The 21,660-nt window shown below is 43.8% G+C and overlaps 1 long non-coding RNA gene across 2 annotated transcripts; it reads right to left on the bottom strand.

Annotated features, from left to right (window-relative positions):
• Positions 1–220: 220 nt before the first annotated feature.
• LOC137312545 (uncharacterized) lies at positions 221–19,693 on the bottom strand. Of its 2 annotated transcripts, XR_010960754.1 has the most exons (5): positions 19,194–19,693; positions 18,731–18,817; positions 14,094–14,179; positions 9,085–9,290; positions 221–7,011 (listed from the first exon to the last, which is right to left on the bottom strand). It is a non-coding gene; the product is annotated as an uncharacterized lncRNA (long non-coding RNA). The 2 variants fall into 2 exon arrangements; XR_010960753.1 differs by lacking the exon at positions 9,085–9,290.
• Positions 19,694–21,660: the final 1,967 nt, after the last annotated feature.

The raw sequence follows: 21,660 nt of genomic DNA, 5'->3' as shown, positions 1-21,660 counted from the left end.
GATATTAGCATTGAACTGTGTGTATCCCTCAATTTTGTGAAATAAATATATTTTGATTTGTTTTTAATGTTCCAGTCTCACCATGTCTCTTGTTATTGAACAGTGAAGAGTGGAAGTGAAGCCGGACAGTAAAGATGTGGGGAATTAAACAAAGACCATATGTTGCAGGCACCAGGTGAGAAATGGGATTAATTTCTGAATGATGAGAAACCAAAGAGAGTAGAGCAGCAAAGGGATTTTATTGTCCAGGTACACCTACCAGTAAAAGCTAGTGCACATGTCCAAAAAAATAAAGATCCCAATTTCTGGTCTGTCTTATACCAAGGTATCGCTACCAGGTACTTAGCCAGCTCTCTGGAATTTGATGATACAATCAGGCCCCACTGCCTCCATCGCTGGTCCATTCCATATATCCAGCACCCTCTGCATTAAAAAAGTTACATTCAAACATTCTGCTCATCCGATGCCCCAGGTGGAGAAGATTAATAGTAACAGGAGGACCCAGACCATCAGCCTTATGTGCGTTTGGACATTTCTGGTTTAATTTGCAATTTTTTCCATTTTTTTCTGCATTTCAAATTTTATTTCATTCTTGCAGATTTTGCATTTTCAAACAAATTCTCCAAACCCTGTGCGGAGTGAGTGCTGACTCCGGGCCCTTTGACTGACAGCTCTCACCTCATCCCCCCACCACCCCCGCCCCGGTCCCGCCCCAGTCCTCCTGGGCTGACTCCTCCAATCACGTTGCACTCGGCAACTTCACTCACTTTTGCGCGCTGACGTCTCGCCACATCCGTGCGTTACGGTCAGGGACGCCGCGCCGGGAGGATGATGATGGCGACCTGGGGCTGATGGGTGGGTTGGGGCTGCTGGGGGCGGGGTGAGGCCGACAGAGGGAGTGCCGGCACCCGGGAGTGGCCTGAGAGGGGAGAGCGGGGGTAGGGAGGGGAATCGGAGGGAGTTACTCGGGGCCTCCTGCGGGCCCGGTGAATCTCCACTCTGGCAGCGCCCGGTGTCGAGCTGGGCTCGGGGGGAGTCACTCTGCCGCCTCCCAGTCAAACGGGCCGTGGGTCGGAGCCCAAAAGTGAGCGAGAATCGAACAGCACAGAAAGAGGCCGCTCGGCCCATCGCGCCTGTGCCGGCTCTGTGAAAGAGGCCGCTGGGCCCATCGAACCTGTGCCCGCTCTGTGAAAGAGGCCGCTCGGCCCATCGCGCCTGTGCCGGCTCTGTGAAAGAGGCCGCTCGGCCCATTGCGCCTGTGCCGGCTCTGTGAAAGCGGGCACTCGGCCCATCGCGCCTGTGCCGGCACCGTGAAAGAGGCCGCCCTGCCCATCACGCCCGTGCCGGCTTTGTGAACGAGCGATCCGATTAGTCCCACTCCACTGCTCTTTCCCCACAGTCCCGCAAATTTCCCCACTTCAAGGATTGACCCGATTCCCTTTTGAAAGTTACTATTGAATCTGCTTCCACCGCCCTTTCAGGCAGTGAATTCCAGATCAGAACAACTCGCTGCCTAAAAACATTCTCCTCATCTCCCTGTGGCTCTTTTCCCAATTTTCTTCAATCTGTGTCCTCTGGTTACCAACCCTCCCGTTAGTGGCAACAGTATCTCCCCATCGACTCCATCAAAACCCCTCCTCATTTTGAATCCCTCGATTAAATCTCCCCTTAACCGTCTCTGCTCTAAGGAGAACAATCCCAGCTTCTTCAGTCTTTCCCGGTATCTGAAGTCCCTCATCCCCGTTACCATTCTGGTAAATCGCCGCTCAACCTTCTCTGCTCCAACGAGAGTAACCCCAACTTCTCTGTTCTCTCCACAATTGTTATTATTTATTAAGTGGGTTGTGCTGGGTATCTGGGAGCTGTAATTCGGTGAGTAGAAAGCAGTGGGAGGATAAGTCTGAAGATTGATTTTGGGAGATGGAGAAGACGGTGATCATGGATTCAGGCAAGGGAGGGATGTGGTCTTTGAGACCGTCACGTACTCTGTTGTAAGATCTGTGTGTGTATGTGTGTGTGTGTGTGTGTGTGTGTCTTCCAGGAGTTCCCATTTGTACCTGTGACCTGACTGGCGAATTCTGCGACCTCGACTGCTGCTGTGACCCTGACTGTTCCCCCGCGGACATCAATGTCTTCTCCACCTGTCCGCCGGGCAGTGAACCGTAAGTTTCTGTTCGTGTGTTATTAAATTGTTTCCCGATCCGGCAACGTCTGGATTTTAAAATCCTCATCCTCGTGTTCAATTCCCACCATGGTCCTCGCCCCCTCCCTATCTCTGTAACATCCTCCAAACGATTTAATCTCCACCGTCAACCGCATGTCACTCCACCCTATCATGGAGTCTACCCCACCCATTTATCTCCACCCACAGCGCATGTACATTCTACGCACGATCATGTACACTGGGAGAACAGTCAGTGCTGGGACTATCAGTTCTCTTATACACACATTCAGTGCTGGGAAAGTCAACCCTGTAAGACACACAGTCAGTGCTGGGACACTCAGTCCTCTTATGCACACAGTCAGTGCTGGGATACAGATTCCTGTTTTATCGTCAGTGCTTGGACACTCAGTCCTGTTATTCACTCAGTCACTGCTGGGATACTCAGTCCTGATATATACACCTTCAGTGCTGGAACACTCAGTCCTGTTATACACACATTCAGTGCTGGGACACTCAGTCCTGTTATACACACAGTCAGTGCTGGGACACTCAGTCCTGTTATACACACCGTCAGTGCTGGGAGACTCAGTCCTGTTATGTGCACAGTCAGTGCTGGGACATTCAGTCCTGTTATGTACACAGTCAGTGCTGGGGCACTCAGTCTTGTTATACACAATCTGATAAATAAATAACTGCAAACAAGAATGAAATCTCCAAGACCTGATGGTTTCCACCCCAGGGTATTAAAGGAAACGGATGGGGAAATTGCAGATGCATTAGTCATAATTTCTCAAAGCTCTCTCGACTCAGGAATTGTACCTTTGTGGATGAAAGTTGAAAACGTCACTCCGTTATTTAAGAAAGTAGGGAGGAAGAAACCAGGAAAATACAGACCTGTCAGTTAAAGGTCAGTTGTGGGGAAGTTACTGGAATCTATCATCAGAGACAAAATGATTGAGCACTTGAACAAGTCTGAGCTGATCAAACAGAGTCAACATAGATTTGTGAAGGGCAGGTCATGTCTGACGAATCTAGCTGGATTTTTTGATGTAATTAACAAGGTGGACAGGGGAGTGTCTATGGATGTTGTCTATGTGGACTTCCAGAAGGTATTTGAAAACGTTCAGCACAAGAGATTAATAGAATCAATGAAAAGTGCACATAATTGAAAGTGACCTTGTGACTTGGGTTGGAATTAGTTGGGAGGTCGGAGAAGAGAATAGGGATAAAGGGAACGTTCGTTGATTGGCGGGATATGACAAGTGGTGTCCCCAGGGATCTGTACTGGGGCCTCAGCTTTTCACCATATCTATCAATAACTTGGATGAAGGAGTAGAGAGTTGTAGATCCAAGTTTCCAGGTGGCACTAAGTTAGGAGGCACAGTAAGTGGTGTAGATGGAAGCAGGAAGTTAAAAGGGACAGTTGAAGTGAATGGACAAACTGTGGCAGGTGGAGTTCAATGTGGGGAAGTGTGAGATCATTCACTTTGGATGCAGGAAGGAAACATTGGAGTATTTTCTTAAAGTGAGAGACTGGGAACGGTGGAGGAGCAAAGGGATTTGGGTGTCCATGTACACAAAACTAGTGCACAGATTAAAAAAGTAATCACAGACTAATGGAATATTGGCCTTTATCTCGAGGGCTGGAATACAAAGGGAAGGAAGTGATGCTTCTGTTCTACAGAGCCTTGGTCAGACCACATCTGGAGAACTAATCCTCACCAAGGATATATTGGCCTTGGAGGGGGACAGTGCAGATTCACCAGAATGACACTGGGGCTTGAATGGTTCAATTATGAGGACTGGTTGCATAAAGTTGGTTTGCATTCCCTTGAGTTTAGAAGGTTGGGGGGTGATCTGAACCATACATTTAAAATTATAAAAGGATTCGATAGGGTAGAAATAGAAATGCGCATTTTCCACCAGCCGGGGCGGGGAGCGGGGGGCGCGGGGGGTTCCAATCTCTTAAAGGGAGGGTGTCTCTTAAAATCTCTTAAAGGTAGCCGGTACCTGTTACTTGCTAATAATAAGTCTGCTCTCTGCATGGAGATCAGACATCACACATGTAAAGCACAGATGCTTTACCCTATGTTACCCTAACCCTATGTTTACAAACTGATGAGTTGTGTTAAACATTGAATAAAGGTTGCACACCACTAAATCCCACATCCTCCAATATGTATGCCAGACCACTCCAATCTGCCAATCTGAGACTGCAAGAGCGCATGCACCAAGGCTCTCTGCTGATGCACCTTGGTGCAGGAGGTGGACAGAAGGAGGAACATCCTATATCCGCCGAGGGTCAAGACGCCCTCCAGACAAATGCCAAAAAGGCAGTGGGAGGCAGCAGGGGACGAAGTCAATGCTAGGCGCACAGCACGACGAACATGGATTCCGTGCAGGAAGAAGTTTAATACTTTGACACGAGTGGTCAAGGTGAGTGAGGTCAACTGTCAAGTGTCGTCTCCTACCAACTGCACCAGGCACTGCACCCACCATCACCCACATACCAACAAACTCTTTCAATCAGTACTCAACTCTTACAGTCAGATGCTTCCTCTCAACCTTACACATTATCACTGTTGCAAGCCACAGGACACATATACTGGTAGCTATTCACCCATGACAGTCACAACACCCAGATACATGTCCCACTTTCTCGCAGGAGAACGTGGCGCCTAACAGGAGCCAATAAGTGGCAGTGGCATTTAGTCCCTCAAGCCTGTTCCGTCATTCAATGATATCGTGGTGGGCCTGTGACCTAACTCCGTATACCCGCCTTAGCCCCATATCCCTTAATATCCTTGGTTCACAGAAATCTATCAATCTCAGATTTAGAATTCACAATTGAGCTCGCATCAACTACCGATTGCAGAACGAGAGTTCCAAACATCTCCCACCCTTTGTGTGTAGAATTGTTTCCTAACTTCACTCCTGCAAGTCCTGGCTCTAAATTTTAGGCTACGTCCCCGCGTCGTCGTATTCAAGAATAGGAAACCTCCAAAAACAGTCACAAATCCATCAGCAGCCAGAATCAATAATCCAGCCTCGAGCCTGTACATCCTGCATGGTCCGTTTAAAATGACGCTGCTCGGGGGTCCTCCAGACACTCTAAAAAATGTTTTGATGCTCATGGTTATGACTGCATTGAGTTGAACCTTAAGTTCCAAAATGGTGTCTATCACTTTAAATTATCGTTGCACACTGATTGTATCCATTTTCTCCTTACTTTACATGCTGCCGGCGTTCGGTATTTGCGCACGTGCAAATACCTAGTCCAAGATGGCGACCGGCGCACGTCACGCTGGGAATGTGCACACGCAGCCAAGACAGTATCTTGGCACTTCGAGACGCCACGTAGCGCAGAAACAACGGGCGCTACACGACCCAAAATTTAGCCCACTGTGTTTAAAAGAAAGCTGATTCATTGAACACTTGTACAGATTACCAAACTCCAGCACAGTTAAAGGGGTTATTAACATCAGAAACAAACCCCACCTGTCAGAATGAACGTGGTTCATTCCTAGATGTGATTGACAGCAGAATCGAACCCCTGGAGTCACATATGAACTCTCTGGTGTCTCAGCAGGTGGGATGACCGAGTGAATCCCTTCCCACACACAGAGCAGGGAAACGGCCTCTCCCCAGTGTGAGTGCGTTGGTGTGATAGAAGATGCCTTTTACTTTTAAAACTCTTCTCACAGTCAGAACATTTAAAAAGTCTCTTACCAGTGTGAACAAGTTGATGTTCAATGAGGTAGGATGAACGAGTGAATCTCTTCCCACATTTGGAGCAGATGAACGGCCTCTCCCCAGTGTGAACTCGCTGATGTGTCAGCAGGTGGGCTGACTGGGTGAATCTAATCCCGCACTCAGTGCAGGTGAACGGCTTGTCCCCAGTGTGAGTGCGTTGATGTGTCAGCAGGTTGGATGACAGAGTAAATCCCTTCCCACATTCAGTGCAGGTGAACGGCCTCTCCCCTGTGTGAATCCGTTGGTGTGCCAGTAGATCCTTTGTAATTTTAAAGCTCTTTTCACAGTCAGAACATTTAAAACGTTTCTTATCAGTGTGAACAAGTTGATGTGTCAGAAGACTGGATGAACAAGTGAATCCATTCCCACACAGAGATCAGGTGAAAGGCCTCTTCCCAGTGTGAACTCGTTGGTGTGTGAGCAGGTGAGATGATCGAGTGAATCCCTTCCCACGCTCAATGCAGGTAAACGGCCTCTCCCCGGTGTGAACTTCCTGGTGTGTTAGCAGGTTGGATGATCGAGTGAATCCCTTCCCACACTCAGTGCAGGTGAACGGTCTCTCCCCGGTGTGAACTCGGTGGTATTTCAGTCGGCTGGATGACTCATTCAATTCCTCCCCACACACGGAGCTGGGGAACGGCCTCTCCCCAGTGTGTCTGCGTCGATGAGTTTCCAGCTGGGACGGGTAATTGAATCCCTTCCCACAGTCCCCACATTTCCACAGTTTCTCCATGGTGCGGGTGTCCTTGTGTCTCTCCAGGTTGGACGATCAATAGAAGTCTCGTCCACACACACAACACGTATACGGTTTATCCGTCCTCTGAATGGTGTGATTTTTTTTCAGGCTGTGTAACTGGTTAAAGCTCTTTGCACAGTCAGTGCACTGGAACACTCTCACTCGGGTATGTGTTTCTAGGTTGTTTTCCAGTCACAGGGATGTTTCAAATCTTTTCCCACAGACAGAATCGACAAACATTCCTCCTTCTGTATTCAAACCCGATGATCTTCAGGTGCTGGTGAATTGAGTGACTGTCAGATCTTGATGTGATGTTTGGTTTGAGTTTCCCGTCTGCAAATCCTCCCCTTCTAATACCCTGTGAAAGGAGTTTACACTGTGATTGGAGGATAGAAATTCAGAACAGGAAATTCTCGTTTCGATGGAACATTCTTCCCGCTCATTCCCCCAGAATGTTAATCCCCGTCCCAAACACTCACCCTCCTCCCTCTGCAGAAATCCAAATCCATCGCACCATCTCCAACAGTTTTCCTTCTATTTAAGTTTATTTTCTCTCCCCTGAAAGCCTTGACTCTGACTGGGGTCAGGTCGACACTCGCCGGTTCCTCTCTCTCTCTCTCTCTTGCCCTGAAGGAGCTGACTCTGGCTGGGTTCAGTTCTATACTCACTGGTTCCCCTCCCTCTCCTCTCCTGAAGGTGTTGACTCTGGCTGGGTTCTGTTCTATACTCACTGATTCCCCTCCCTCTCCTCTCCTGAAGGTGTTGACTCTGGCTGGGTTCTGTTCTACACTCATTGGTTCCCCTCCCTCTCCTCCCCTGAACGTGCTGACTCTGGCTGGGTTCAGTTCGACACTCACTGGTCCCCCTCCCTCTCCTCTCCTGAAGATGCTGATTCCGGCTGGATGTTTCTGCTCTCTCCCTCATTTCGATACTATGTCCCTCCCTTTGCTGCCTGTAAGCATTCCATCTGTGATATCTCCTAATTTTGGCGACGAACTCTCTATGACCAGTCACCATTTCTCCTCCATTTAAAGACGGTCACTGATCTGTCACTATTTCTCCTTCATTTGCAGATTCTCCCTGACCTGTAACTATTCCTCCTTCATTTACAGACCTCCCTGACCCGTCACCATTTCTCCTTCATTTACAGACAGACCCTGATCAGTCACCATTTCTCCGTCATTTACAGACACTCCCTGACCAGTCACCATTTCTCCTTCATTCAGACACAACCTGGCCAATCACTATTTCGCCTTCATTTATAGACACTCCCTTGTTCGTCACAATTTATCCTTCATTGACAGACACTCCCTGACTAGTAACCACCTCGCTCCGCATCTCCATCATCCGTTCACCTGTGAGCAAGGCCCCTGCCTTCCACAACCTTATTGCCGATTGCTGCATTTAGCAAAATCGGATCAGCAGCAGGCCATTCAGCCCCACGAGCCTGTTCCGTCATTCAATTAGACCATGGCTGATCTGTATCTTAACTCCATATACCTGCCTTGCTATCATAACCCTTAATACTCTGGCCAAACAAAAATCTATCAATCTCAATTTACAATTGACCCCCAGCTTCAACAGCTTTTTGGAGTGAAGAGAGTTCCAGATTTCCACTCCCCTTTGTGTGAACAATTGTTTCCTGACATCACCGCTCAATGGCCGAGCTCCAATTTTAAGGTGATCCCCTCCCCCCCACCCCCGCCCCACTACCACCCTTGTTCCAGACTCTCGCACCAGAGGAAATAATTTCTCTCGATGTACTCGATCAAATCCTTCAATCATCTTAAATACCTCAATTAAATGACCCCTTAACCTTATCTATGCAATCTGTCCTCATCGTTTACGTAAGTGATCTCTGCAAGTACAGGACAGAAATTCAGAACAGAGAGTTCCAGTTTCTGTGGAACATTATTATCTCCCTTGCCCCTATTAAGCTGCAAACCCCCCGTCCCACATTCTTCCTCCTTGCCTCTATTAAGCTGCAAATTCCCCTTCCCACACTCTCCCTCCATGCCCCAATGAAGCTGTAAATCCCCGGTCCCGCACACTCTCCCTCCTTGCCCCTATTAAGCTGTAAATGCCCAGTCCCGCACACTCACCCTCCTTGTATGGTATGTTGGGCTGTTTTACAACAATTTAGTGACATCCAGACACAGCCCAACCCCTGCACTGTTCCATGAATGGGACTACCCGATGGGGCGGAGACCTTTGCACATATCAGATTTCTAATCCCCTCTCCCATGGGACTAACCGTTCAACCAAAACGAAACAGCCGCTGTTTAAAATGTATCCTTCAAACTTCTCACCTGATGCCTGCAAAAGATGCTTTTTGTATAACTCCCCATATGCTTACTGTCCGGCTATGTTTACTGTTCTATAACAAACACTAAAAGTTAATGGGCAGGTTTAAAAAAATCAGATTTAATACCTGCCACCAATCACAAACTCGCTCACACTGCACATTGTCCGGTTTCAGCAATTTGTTCTGAACTGTTGCAGTTCTGCTTCCGGCCAGTAGATGTCCCCAAACCGCGGGTCATTGAAGTTTGCAGATGAGCGAGGGACAGAAGATAAACTCATTCTTCACATTATATTGCACGAGTGGCATTTAGAAAAACTGGGGATGGAGACGAGCTGCAAGTACATTTTGTTAGAGCAAACACTAGTTGTGATACTGTGTTAAATTCTTGTAATTTGTTTCGGAGATATAGTCAATACAGATCAAGACTGGGACAAAATAAACATACAGAACGGCCTTGTAAATGGCCATTGAATTTCAATATAGAAAGGTGTGAGGTGGTGCATTTCGCTGGGGGAATAAGGAGGCCACATACTGCATGGAAAATAAGAGTCTAAATGGGGTAGAGGAGCAATGTAAATCGTGTCCTGAGAAATCAGAGAGAAATACTGTGCAATGTACAGCGATATATAATGGGGCAAATTCACAACTATGGAACGAGTGAAACAAAAACTTTATTATGAATCAATTGTCTTCATTTTTCACCGTCAAAAAGTGCAAAAATACGACAGTAAAAGTTACAGACAGAAACATCCCTCACATTGCACATTGTCCTGTTTCTGGAACCACGACAGAGAATGTGAATTCGTTGCCTTATTATAGTTGTCGCTTCCCGTCAGCAGAGGTCAGTCTCTGGTACTGGATATGAGACTTGGGTTTATTCTGTATCTGTCAGTCTCTGTAACTGAGTGTGAGCATGGGGTATATTCTGCATCTGTCAGTCGCTTGGTACTGTCTGTGTGTGGGATACATTCTGTATCTGCCATTCTCTGCTACTTTATCTCAGTGTGGGATTCATTCTGCAATTCAATCGCTGTGACAATGTGCATTCTATACTCTTATTTCAGTTTCCACTATTTTATTGAAACTTTAAAGTATATACATGACTTCATCGAGCATTTAATTTGTTTACACAGATACACTTTTTGATTTTCTTTAATCAAACAACGTGTGAGAGTTTTGGAGTCGTGTTACATCTTAATCTCTGAACTCTATTGTGAATGATAATATACCTTTCAATCTGTTCACGTTGAAATTACTGGACTGGTGTGTAATGTGTAGTTCAGTCTGCAATAATGGGATTAATTCTGCATCTGAGTCTAACACTGTATGTGATTTTTGGACTGGTATGTAATATGTAGCTCATCCTGCACTAAAGGAATTGATACTGTATCTATCATTATTATACTGTATGAAATTTTTGTACTGGAATGCAATGTATAGCTCAGGCTGCACGAATGGAATTGATACAGTGTCACATTGAAAGATTCAGTATGAGATTTTTGGACTGGTGAGTAACGTGTAGCTCAGTCTGTGCTAATGGAATTGATATTGTATCTTTGAGTCTGATACGGTATGAGATTCTTGGATTGCTATATAATGTGTGGCTCAGTTTTCACTAATTGATATATAATGTTCAGCTCAGGCAGTGCGAATAGAATTTAAATTGTATCTTCCAATCTGATCATTTGTGATTTTTGGACTAGTACGTAATGTGTAACTCAGTCTGTACCAATGGCATTGATAATGTTTATTTCAGCAAACACGAGTATTTACCACTATATCCTATATGTAGCTCAGTCTGCACCAATAGAATTTAGATTGTATCTTTCAATCTGCCACTATGAGATCTTTGGACTGGTCTGTAAAGTGTAACTCAGTCTGCAGTAATGTGACTGTGACATTCATTCTATAGCTGTCGTCTCCAGTACAGTCTGTGAGTGTGGAGATTCATTCTGTATCTGTCGGTCTCTGGTACTGTGTGTGAGTGTGGGATTAATTCTGTATCTGTCAGTCTCTGGTACTGTATGTGAGTGTGGGATTCATTCTGTATCTGCAGGTCTCTGGTGCTGTGTGTGAGTGTGGGATTTATTCTGTATCTGTCATTCTCTGCGACATTATCTCAGTGTGGGATTCATTCTGTAATTCAGTCTCTGAGACAATGTGCAAGTCTGGATTAATTCTGTATTCTTATTTCAGTTTACAGTATCGTATTTGAAACTGTATCTTTAATACTTTAAATTATATACAGTTCTTCGTCCAGTGTTTAATTTGTAAATATGGATAAACTTTTCAATTTTCTTTAATCAAACAACGTGTGTGAGCTTTGGAGTGGGATTACATCTTAATCTCTGAACTCTATTGTGAATGATAATGTACCTTTCAATCTGTTTGTGGTGAAATTATTGGATTGGTATGTAATGTATAGCTCAGTCAGCAATAATGGGATTAATTCTGCATCTCAATCTAATATTGTATGAGATTTTTGGACTGGTATGTAATATGTAGCTCAGCCTGCACTAAAGGAATTGATACGGTATCTATCAGTCTGATACTGTATGAGATTTTTGGACTGGAATGTGATGTGTAGCTCATTCTGCACAAATGGAAGTGATACTGATTCTTTCAATCTGATATTCTATGAGACTTTTGGACTCGTCATCTGTGCTAATGGAATTGTTATTGTATCTTTGAGTCTGATAGGGTATGAGATTCTTGGACTGCTATATAATGTGTGGCTCAGTCTGCACTCATGGAATTGATACTGTTTATTTCAGTCGAAGATTTTATGGGATTTTCAGTCTGGTATGTAATGTACAGGTCAGGCAGTGCTAATAGAATTGATACTGTATCTTCCAGTCTGATCATTTATGAGGTTTTTGGACTGGTATATAATGTGTAGCTCAGTCTGAACCAATGATATTGATACTGTTTATTTCAGTATAATACTCTATGAGTATTTACTAATATTTCTACTATGTAGCTCAGTCTGCACTAATGGAATTCATACCGTCGCTTTCAATCTGACACTATGATATCTTTGAACTGGTATGTAAAATGTAACTCAGTCTGCAGTAGTGTGACTGTGAGATTCATTCTGTGATTGTCAGTTCCTGATACTCTATGTGAATGTGGTATTCATTCTGGATCGATCAGTCTCTGGTACTGTGTGTGAGTTTGGGATTCATTCCATATCTCTCAGTCTCTGATTTTGTATGTGTGAGCGATTCGTTCTGTTCCTGTCAGTCTCTGGTGCTGTATGTGAGTGAGACATTCATTCTGTATCTATCAATTTCTGAACTGTATGTGAGTGATATAAATTCTGTATCTGTCAGTCTGCTACAGTGTGTGAGTGTGGGATTCATTTTGAATCTGTCAGTCGCTGGTACATTGTATGAGTTTGGGATTCATTCTACATATCAGTCTCTGGCACTCTATCGGAGTGAGAGATTCATTCTTTATCTGTATCTAATTTATATCTTCATTTACAGGATGGCGTTCACATCTGTATCTTTAATACTTAAATGTATGAATAATTTTTCCCAGTTTTAATTGGTAGATAATGACATTTTTAAAAATGTAATAAGATAATGTGGGCATCTATTTTTGGACTTCTATTAAATCTACATTGGGAACACAATTGTGAATTTGTCCATCTTCCAATTGATATGGTGACATTTCGCAACTTGTATATAATGTGTAGCTCAGTCTGCATGAATGGAATACTGTATATTTCAGTCTGAATCTGTATCAGTTTTGTTGTCGTGGTTTCTAATGTGCAGCTCAGTCTGCACTAATGGAATTGATACTGTATCTTTCAATCTGACACTGAGATTTTTGGACTGGAACGTAATTTATAACTCAGCCTGCACTAATGTAGGTGACTGTGAGATTCACCTTGTATCTCTCAGTCTCTGGTACTGTATGTGAGTGTGGGATTCATTTTGTATCTGTCAGTCTCGGGTGCTGTGAGTGTGTGTGGGATTCATTCTGTATCTGTCAGTCTCAGGTGCTGTGAGTGAGTGTGGGATTCATTCTGTATCTGTCATTCTCTGGTACTGTGTGTGAGTGTGGGATTCATTCTGTGTCTGTCAGTCTCTGCTGCTGTGTGTGAGTTTGCGATTCATACTTTAACTCTCAGTCTCTAGTGCTTTATTAGAATGTGGGATGAACTCGGTATCTGTCTGTCCTTGGTACTGTATGCCTGAGTGGGATTCATTCTGTTTCTGTCATCTCTGGTACCATACTTGAGTATGGGATTCACTCTGTGTCTGGCAACCTCTAGTACTGTATGCGAGTTTGGGATTCCTTCTGCATGTCTGTCTCTGTACTGTATCGGAGTGTGAGATTCATTCTGTTTCTGTCCAGAATTATTCTCTCACATTACATTATGATGTTCAATACTGTAGCTTTAATATGTTAATGTTTGAATAGCTTTTCTCATTATTTAATTGGTAAATATGGATACACTTTCGGATTTGAAGCTGGAGGCTTTAATCAGATAATTTGTGTGCTTTTTGGACTACTATTAAATCTGTAAATCTGTGAGTAATATTGTGAATGATAATTTATCTTTCAAATTGATATGGTGACATTTCTGAATTGGTAAATAATGTGTATCTCAGTCTGTGCTAATAGAATTGATACTGTATCTTTAAATCTCATACTGTGAGTATATTATAAACTGGTATCTAATTTGTTTCTCAGGTTACACTGTCACAGCATTTCTCAATCTGATATTGTACATGAGTTTCGGCCTTCATTTTGTATTTGAATGATACACTATTCGAATGGATACTGCATGTATTAAACTCACGTGTGTGTGAGAGTTCTGGGCTAGTATTCAATTTGAATCTCGGGATATCTGGTATTTAATTCATGGCTAATGTTGCCCTTTTGTGAAATTGACAATCTGATAGTGTGATTTTGGGCTGGGATTTTTGTATCCACCTGTCAGCGGGACTGAGTTCGCGAGAAATGGAACAGTGTCTGCCTCACCTGCTCTGTTTGAATGTTGGATTGAAAATGTGTCTCTGGAACTTTGGGATCAGTGTGGGACTGACTACTTCTGCTGTGTGGGACTGTGGAACTGATGACCTGTCTGTGTCTCTGTGCTCTGAGAGTGAGAATATACCTACTGTGTGTGAGAAGCAGCTGGCTGCACTGTTCCTTTGCCTCGGGTGGAGGAAATTTCACATTCATTCTGGCTCCTTCAAGTATTTGCCTGTAGAAAGAAACGTATCTCTTGTAAATCAAGAACAGGTGAGGTAGAGAATGCAGAAGTGATCAGATTAATATCTGTTAATAATAATATTGAATATCCACAAATGAAAATCAGCGATACAAACAGTGTCAGTGTCTGACTCCACTGCAGTACTGCAGCACTCAGCTTCTGCACACCAGGTGTGTTGGGCTGTTTTACAACAGTTTAGTGACATTCAGACAAAACCCAACCCCTGGACTGATCCATGAATGTGACTACCCGATGGGGCGGGGAGCTTTGCACATATCAGATTTCTAATCCCCTCTTCCATGGGACGAACCGTTCAACCGAAACAAAACAGCCACTGTTTAAAATGTGTCTTTCAAACTTCTCACCTGATGCCTGCAATAGATACTCTTTGTTTAACTCCCCACATCCTTACTGTCCGGCTCTGTTTACTCTTCAATAACAAACACTAAAGGTTAATGGTCAGGTTTAAAAAATCAGATTTAATACCTGCCACCAATCACAAACACGCTCACACTGCACATTGTCCGGTTTCAGCAATTTGTTCCGAACTGTTGCAGTTCTGCTTCCGGCCAGTAGATGTCCCCAAACCCCGGGACATTGAAGTTTACAGATGAGAGAGGGACAGAAGATAAACTCATTCTTCACATTATATTGTACGGGTGGGATTTAGAAAAACTGGGAATGGAGAACATTTTTTCGATAAAACATTGGTTGTAATGCTGTATTAAATGATTTTAATTAATTTAGGGGGTGTAGTCAATACTGAGGAAGACTACGACAAAATAAGCTTGCAGAACGGCCGTGTAAATGGCCATTGAATTTCAATATAGAAAGGTGTGAGCTGGTGCATTTTGCCAGGAGAAATAAGGAGGCCACATACTGCTTGGAAAATAAGTGTCTAAATGTGGTAAAGGAGCAATGCAAATCGTGTCCTGAGAAATCAGAGAGAAATACTGCGCAATGTACAGTGAAATATAATGGGGCAAATTCACAACTATCGAATGAGTGAAACAAAAACTTTATTATGAAACAATTATCAGCATTTTTCAATAACAAAACGAGCAAAAATACGGGAGTAGAAATTACAGACAGAACCTTTCCTCACGTTGCACATTGTCCGATTTCTGTAACCACGACATAAAATGTGAATTTGTTCCGCTCTTTTACAGTTCTCGCTTACGTCCAGCAGAAGTCAGTCTCCAGTACTGTGTGTGAGAGCGGGGTTTACTCTGCATCTGTCAATATCTGATACTGTGTGAGTGTGGGATTCATTCTGTATCTGCCAGTCTCTGGTACTGAGTGTGAGCATGGTGTTGATTCTGTATCTCTCAGTCTCTGGCACTACATATGAGTTTGGGATCATTCTGTATCTGCAAGTCTGTGGCACTGTATATGAGAGTGGGATTAATTCTGTATCTGCCAGTCTCAGGTACTGTGTATAAGTGTGGAATTAACTCTGTATCTGTCAGTCTCTGGTACTGTGTGTGAGTATGGGATTCATTCAATATGTGTTAGTCCCTGGTATTTTGTGTGAATGAGCGTTTCATTCTGTTTCGGTCAGTGTCATGTGCTATATGTGAGGGAGACTTTCATTCTGCATCTATCAATTTCTGGTACTGTTTGTGAGTGATATAAATTTTGTCACTGTCAGTCTGTGCTACAGTGTGTGAGTTTAGGATTCATTCTGTATCTGTCAGTCTCTGGTACCGTGGGAGTATGTGATTCATTCTATGTCTGTCAGTCCCTTGTAATGTGTGTGAGTGTGGGATTCATTCTGTATCTGTCAGTCCCTTGTAATGTGTGTGAGTGTAGGATTCATTCTGTATCTGTCAGTCCCTTGTAATGTGTGTGAGTGCAGGATTCATTCTGTATCTGTCAGTCACTGTTACATTGTTTGAGTGCTGTTTTCAATTTGCATGTCAGTCTCTGGCCCTCTATCCGAGTGTGAGATTCATTCTTTATCTGTATGTAATTTGTGTCTCTGTTTACAGTATGGTGATCAAAACTCTCTCATTAATACCTCAATGTATCAATAATTTTTCCCAGTGTTTAATTGGTAGATAATGATACATTTTAAAATATAATGTTTTCGGTTATAATCAGAGAATGTGGGCAGCTTTTGGACTTCTATTAAATCTGTACCGATAGGAAAAAAATTGTGAATTAGTTTATCTTCCAAAATGATATGGTGACATTTTTGAACTTGTATATGATGTGTAGCTCAGTCTGCTTGAAAGGTATACTGTATATTTCAGTCTGAATCTTTATCAGTTTTTTGTAGTGCTTTATAATATGTAGATCAGTCTGCACTAATGGAATTGATACTGTATCTTTCAATCTGACACTATGAGATTTTTGGACTGATGTGTAATGTGTAACTCAGACTGCATTAATGTGTGTGACTGTGAGATTCATTCTGTATCTGTCAGTCTCTAGTACTGTCTGTGAGTGTGGGATTCATTCTATATCTGTCAGTCCCTAGTGCTGTCTGTGAGTGTGGGATTCATTCTGTATCTGTCAGTCCCTAGTACTGTCTGTGCGTGTGGGATTCATTCTGTATCTGTCAGGCTCTGGTACTGTGGGTGTGTGAGATTCATTCTATATCTGTCAGTCCCTTTTACTGTGTGTGAATGTAGGATTCATTCGGTATCTTTCAGTCACTGTTACATTGTGTGAGTGCTGGTTTCATTCTGTGTGTCACTCTCTGGCCCTCTATCTGAGTGTGAGATTCATTCCTTATCTGTATGTAATTTGTATCTCCGTTTACAGTATGGTGTTCAAAACTTTATCTTTAATAACTCAATGAATGCATATTTTTCCCAGTGTTTAATTGGTTGATAATGAAATGCTTTAGAATATAGTCAGAGAATGTGGGCACTTTTTGGACTACTATTAAATCTGTATCGATGGGAACACAATTGTGAATTAGTTTATCTTCCAAACTGATATGGGGACATTTTTGAACTTGTATATGATGTGTAGCTCAGTCTGCATGAATGGAATACTGTATATTTCAGTCTGAATCTGCATCAGTTTTTTTAGTGATATATAATGTGTAGATCAGTCTGCACTAATGGAATTGATACTGTATCTTTCAATCTGATACTTCTTGGACTGGTAAATAATGTTACTCAGCCTGCACTAATGTGTGATTCATTTTGTATCTCTCAGTATCTGGAACAGTGTGTCAGTGTGGGATTCATTCTGTATCTTGTCAGTAGTGTGTGTGAGTTTGCGATTTAATCTATATATGCAGTCTCTGATACTGTGAGTGTGGGATTTATTCTGTGTCTTTCAGTCTCCAGTCTTGTATGTGGGTGTTGAATTCTTTCTGTATATGCAGCCTCTCAGACTGCATGTTGGTGTGGGATGCATTCTCTATCTGTCAGTCTCTGGTAAAGTGTGTGAGTGTGTGATTCATTCTGTATCTCTCAGGCTCTGGTACTGTGTGCATGTGGGAGTCATTATCTTTCTGTCAGTCTCTAGTACTTTATGAGAGTGAGTAATTAACTAGATATCTATCAGCCCTTGGTACTGTATGCCAGTGTGGGATTCATTCTGTATCTGTCATCTCTGGTACCATATGTGAGTGTAGGATTCACTCTGTGTCTGTCAGTCTCTATTATTGTATGTGAGTTTGGGTTTCCTTCTGCATCTGTCAGTCTCTGGTACTATATCTGAGTGTGAGATTCATTCTGTATCTGTATGTAATTATTCTCTCAGATTGCATTATGGCATAAAAAAATTTAGCTTTAATATCTTCATGTTTAGATCATATTCTAATTATTTAATTGGTAAATGTGGATACACTTTAGGATTTGACACTGTAGGTTTTAATCAGATAATTTGTGTGCTTTTTGAACTACTATTAAATCTGTATCTCTGTGAGTACTATTGTGAAAGATAATGTATCTTTCAAATTGATATGGTGACACTTTTCAAATGGCGTATAATGTATAGCTCAGTCTGTACTAATAGAATTGATACTGTATCTGTACATCTCACAATATGAGTCCATTATAAACTGATATCTAATTTGTTTCTCAGATTACACTCTCACAGCATTTTTAATCTGATACTGTACATGAGTTTTGGACTCGTATGCAATTTGTATCACATGATACATGCAATATCCATTCGCATAGTGTATCAACTCACATGTGTGTGAGTTCTGGGCGAGTAATCAATTGGAATCTCAGTGTACATTATTGGGATTCATTCTGCACCTTTATATCGGGTACCATGTGTGATTTTGATCTGGTATTTAATTCGTAGCTAATGTTGCCCTATTGTGAGATTGATACAGTGCCTTTCCATCTGATAGTGTGATCTTGGACTGGGATTTTTGTATCTACCTGTCAGCGGGACTCAGCTCGGGGGAAATGGAACATTGTCTGCCTCACCTGCTCTGTTTGACTGTTGGATTGAAAATGTGTCTCTGGATCTTGGGATCAGTGTGGGACTGACGACTTCTACTGTCTGAGACTGTGGAACTGATGACCTGTCTGTGTCTCCGTGCGCTGTGTGTGATAATGTACTTACTGTGTGAGAGAAGGAGTTGGCTGCACTGTTCCTTGTGCCTCAAGTGGAGGAAACATAACACTGATTCTGGGTCCATCAAGGATTTGCCTGCAGGAAGAAATTTATCTCTTGTTACTCAAGAACCAGTGAGGTAGAAAATACAAAAGTGTTCGAATTAATATCCATATCAATGATTATTTTGAATATCCACAAATGAGAACCAGTGATACAAACAGTGTCAGTGTCTGACTCCACTGCAGTACTGCAGCACTCAGCTTCTGCACACCAGGTGTGTTGGGCAATTTTACAACGATTTAGTGACATCCAGACACAACCCAACCTCTGCACTGATCCATGAATGGGACGACCCGATGGGGCGGGGACCTTTGCACACGTCAGGTTTCTAATCCCCTCTCCCATGGGACTAACCGTTCAACCGAAACCAAACAGCCGCTGTTTAAAATGTGTCCTTCACTCTTCTCACCTGGTGCCTGCAATAGATGCTCTTTGTATAACTTCCCACATCCTTACCGTCCGGCTCTGTTTCCACTCTTCTCTTTCCAATAACAATAAACAGGGTGAGACTGGAACTAAACCAGGAACATTCACTACTGGTTTGGGGAGAGAAAGCAGCAATGATTTTAAATAGTAGGTTCTTCCCATTCTGTCTCCCTTCCCCTGGACACACGCTGTCCACACACAGCCCGAGAATGACCTCTCCCTTCCCCCGCTCACTCCATGTTCCGGGACCAGTTCCTGATCCACTCCGCCTCTTACAAACAGCCCCCGGACTCCCCCTGCCCTTCCCCCGGACTCAATGCCGATCTCTGAGCCCATCTGCGGACACGGTCCCGGAGCGATGAGCTGCTGTAACGAGGCTGCTCTTTGCTCCCTTCCCCCGGGGGCCGTGATCTCTCCATTCCCGGCTGTTTTAAACCATCTTCTTCCGCTCACTGAGGGAATGGCGCCCACAGGCCGAGCTGGGGGAGGGGAGAGCGCATGCGCTCTTCCGCTCACCAACAACCAGCGCTGGGGGCGGGGCTGAGTCGCGCATGCGCAGAAATCTGGTTTAATTCTCAATACAAAAATCGATGGAAACTTTCCCCAATTGGAATTTTTCAGAGTCTGAGCAAAGGAAGTGGGTCTGGGGGAAAGGTCAGAGGGAATGGGGTCCACAGGCAGTGCAGGAACAGGCACCAGAATGGAAAACAGATGGGATTCCACCAGTGCCTAACGCTGGAATCCAGACTGACTTTACAATCTCTAACTATTAAACTAGATGTTTCCATCCCTGCTGTTTCTCTCGGTATCTTTTGATGGAAAAGAGTCTTTCAGAGATAAAGTGGGCGGCTGTGAAATGAGCCAATTGGTTCTGTTCATTCTTGGTCCGTTTACTGATAAAGAAACTTGTGACTCCGTAACTGGAGGCCGGATTCCTCGAACCAATCCTGGAGAAACATGGGAGGAAAGTGGGTGTCGGTGTATTTGCTGGAACCGTGTAGGATTAATATTTGACGGCTACAGTCCCAGTTTATTTCAATCGGAGTGAAGCTCTCGGTCACTGAGAGAAATACAGAATGGCCCTGAGCTGCAAAATTGCAGAGGGTACAACATGCAAGAGAGGGTTAAATGCGTGACACTGTCCCTGAGAGTGGGATTAATAATGTGTCTGTCTCTGAAATAATATCAGTGAGAGATGAGACTGCATCTTCCGTCACTCCAGCTTGGAATGGCAATTGGAATGGAGAATTTTCCAATTTGTTACTGGGTGAAAACGGGACATTGCAGGTCAGTTTCTCTCTCTCTTTTGTACAACATATGAAGGTGGAATACTGCTGCTGAGCGTGATACAGAGAGACTGATGGGAAGCGTATGGCTGATACTCTGCCTGTCTGTATCTCTCTAGCGCTGTACACGAAGGTGGGATACTGTTTGCTGAGTGTGAAACAGACACACTGAGAGGAAGTGTGAGAATGATACTTTGTCTGTGTGCCTGTCTCTGTCTGTCTCTTTATCTGTCCGTCTGTATTTCTCTCCCTCCAGCGCTGTACATGAAAGCGGGATAGTGTTATTGAGCGTAATATGAACACCCTGTTGGAAGGTAAAGACTAATTCTGTGTCTGTGAACAGACCTCCGGTGCTGTTGGTGAGACGGTCACTGTCCCTTCTCTTATGTATGAGCCGGTCTGACGGTGCATTTATCAGTCTCCAGTCCAATAAGGAAAGGTGGGGAGAAACAGCCTGTAACGGCCTGACACTGGACTGCCTATGAATGTTGAATTTATTCAGCAACTGGCCGTCTCTGGGTGTTGAGAATGGGACGGATAGAACACCAGTTACTGTTGTCTGTCAGTCAGTTTAGGAGGAGGGAGAGAAAGACAGAGAGACTGGAGGAGCCCAGAGAGGAGAATTTGTATTATCGTCTCAACCAAACATATTGCTGAGTGTGAATAATATAATCATGTAAAACAAGATATGGATAATCACATCCACAGCTGTGATTGGCTGCTGCCCCTGAATCTGGGGACCAGACACTGTGAGTAGCGCCGGCCTCAGAGTGTTTAACAGTTACTGTGCTGGGAAACGACAACTCAACTCCGTGAATCTGCAGCACAGGCCGAGCGGGGAGGAAAGCCTGTCACGGGAATTGTCAATCTGGCGAACAGTTTGTCCTGTGAATGTAAAGATGTGAACATTGTGTCAGAGAGAGTGTGTTAAATGGGCGGGCGGGTTAGATTAATGTCACTGTGTTTGTGTGGCCGGTCTCATCGCCAGATTTCCGAGTCCCTTTTGAGTAAAATTTAAAAAAATCCCTGTCAAAGGATCGCCCTCCTCCCCTGCCGAGCTCCGAAGTGGAAATTTAAGGTAAAATTTCAGATCAATTCAAGATTTCAGGTGAAAAACGGAGATCATGTCAGCGATCGGGTGAGAGAGCGCGATCAGTGCAGCAA

This window comes from Heptranchias perlo, unplaced genomic scaffold (genome assembly GCF_035084215.1).
Source record: "Heptranchias perlo isolate sHepPer1 unplaced genomic scaffold, sHepPer1.hap1 HAP1_SCAFFOLD_43, whole genome shotgun sequence".
In the NCBI taxonomy this organism is placed as follows: domain Eukaryota; kingdom Metazoa; phylum Chordata; class Chondrichthyes; order Hexanchiformes; family Hexanchidae; genus Heptranchias; species Heptranchias perlo.
The sequence above is the reverse complement of the archived record's forward strand: the minus strand, read 5'-3'. Positions and strand labels throughout refer to the sequence as shown.